The following is a 2,337-nucleotide window of genomic DNA, read 5'->3' as shown; positions in this document are numbered from 1 at the left end:
CCCCCCCTCCCTCCCACCCCCCATCAACCCTCAGTTTGTTCTCAGTTTTTAACAGTCTCTTATGTTTTGGCTCTCTCCCACTCTAACCTCTTTTTTTTTTTCCTTCCCCTCCCCCATGGGTTCCCGTTAAGTTTCTCAGGATCCACATAAGAGTGAAACCATATGGTATCTGTCTTTCTCTGTATGGCTTATTTCACTTAGCATCACACTCTCCAGTTCCATCCACGTTGCTACAAAAGGCCATATTTCATTCTTTCTCATTGCCAGGTAGTATTCCATTGTGTATATAAACCACAATTTCTTTATCCATTCATCAGTTGATGGACATTTAGGCTCTTTCCACAATTTGGCTATTGTTGAGAGTGCTGCTATAAACATTGGGGTACAAGTGCCCCTATGCATCAGTACTCCTGTGTCCCTTGGGTAAATTCCTAGCCGTGCTATTGCTGGGTCATAGGGTAGGTCTATTTTTAATTTTCTGAGGAACCTCCACACTGCTTTCCAGAGCGGCTGCACCAATTTGCATTCCCACCAACAGTGCAAGAGGGTTCCCGTTTCTCCACATCCTCTCCAGCATCTATAGTCTCCTGATTTGTTTATTTTGGCCACTCTGACTGGCGTGAGGTGATATCTGAGTGTGGTTTTGATTTGTATTTCCCTGATAAGGAGCGACGTTGAACATCTTTTCATAGGAGGCACGTGTTTAAATCCCAAGGCGAGTGTGGACAGGCTACTCTCTTAGCCAAGAGGGAAGCCTAGCCGCCCAGCAGGCCTCTGTAGCTGACTCAACCTTATAGCTTTCTCCCTGGCAGGGTCCACGTACGTTCGGGGAAGCGTGTGTGTGCTCTAGCAATATTAGCAAATGTGGGGTCTTCATATGTATTGCTAGAGAATGCCAGGGATCCAGGAAGCATCACCTCTATTGGAAAAACTGTCCATCAGCTTTCAGAACCGACAGTTAAGGGGATGACGGGACCCTTGTAGGATTTTAAAAGCTCCAAACGCATCACGAAATGTCATGTGGTAGTGTGCTGAGGATAGCCCCTGGTTTTAGCTGTTCTGGAAATCCTTTTTTTCTGAGGATTTTTATACCTCATCCTTGATTTTTGTCAGTATTTCTACTTCTAGTCAAAGTCAAAACCAGGAATTGCAGAGATGTGCTATGGGGTGGTTATTAGAGTTTGTTCGAAATCTGTTGCTAAAAACTCAGTCATTCGTTCAGTAAAATTTATCATGTGCCACACACATTCTTGTAAGTACCGTGAGAATGCATCTGTGAACAGTGCTGAAGCCTGTGTCTTCGTGGAGCTACTATCCTACCCCGGGGAGACGGGCTGACAAACTCATACTGTCCCCATGCTGGTACAGGTCATGGAGATTCGCAGAGCCACAGAGAGGAAGGGCGTGCTGGTGGCCGTTTCTGATAGAGTGTTTCGAGAAGGCACTGCTTATAAGGGGTCAGTTGGACAAATCCCTGGGGGAGGTGAGGGAGCCGAGCCCCTGTGCATTTATCTGGGGAGAGCAGGTCCGGGCTGAGGGTTCAGCAGACACCCTCACTCAGGGGCCACGATGGTGGGCGGACAGCCTGGAGGCCCAGAGGCTGCGGCCAAGGTGGGGAGTGGGAGTGCCAGGTGGGGGAGGTCGGACAGGCTTTGCAGGCCATCGCGAGGGTGTCGGCTTTTACTCAGAGTGAGCAGGGACGTAGGAGAGGCCGACCACTGGGCTGGCACTCTCTGAGGCCTTCACAGAGCAGACGAGCTGCCATGGAAACGGGCCTGGGAGGGCAGGGTGGAATCGGGAGGTGATTCTGGCCTTTGGGTGAGTGGGGTAGCGTTGGAGGCGGTGGGAGAAGTCACGGAGTTACAGCCTTGACGACTGGATTTGTAAGGAATCATGGTGTGAAGCCGGTGGGAGAGTGAGAGAGAGAGAGGGGCTTGGGGGGGGGGAGAGGGGGGAGGGGGTGGGGGGAGACTGTGTCCACCGGTTCAGGTAGGGCCAGAAGGGGAAGAAAAGGCTCAGGTCAGAGGGCAGCGGGTCTGTTCCTGCCCCTCAGGAATTAAGGGAACTTGATCTGCACAGGGTCACTTGCCGGAGGCTCTTGTCACACGTCCCCTGCATTCTTCCTGATGCTTTGAGGTCATCCGTGTAAGCTTAGAGCTTTGTTCCAACTCTGAATCACTTTCTGCTCGCTGAGGAGCAGAGAACATTCTTCAGGTCTGGCTCAGAAGAGAAATAAATCCCAGCCGAGGTGGGGCAGACTGACTTGTGCTAGTCTCTCAAAGAGACTATTTATAACTGGAGCACAAAGAAAAGAGGGCTACTTTTTTTTTTTTTTTT

General features: G+C 50.3%; 1 protein-coding gene across 3 annotated transcripts in view; it reads left to right on the top strand.

The window, feature by feature from the left end:
- GRK3 (G protein-coupled receptor kinase 3) overlaps positions 1 to 2,337 on the top strand; it is a 103,344-nt gene that overhangs the window by 11,943 nt on the left and 89,064 nt on the right. The gene's annotated exons all lie outside the window — the stretch shown is intronic.

The sequence above is a fragment of the Herpailurus yagouaroundi genome, unplaced genomic scaffold (genome assembly GCF_014898765.1).
Source record: "Herpailurus yagouaroundi ecotype Mexico unplaced genomic scaffold, PumYag 428, whole genome shotgun sequence".
In the NCBI taxonomy this organism is placed as follows: Eukaryota; Metazoa; Chordata; class Mammalia; order Carnivora; family Felidae; genus Herpailurus; species Herpailurus yagouaroundi.
Note: the sequence above shows the minus strand (reverse complement) of the source record. Positions and strands in the feature narration are given on the sequence as shown.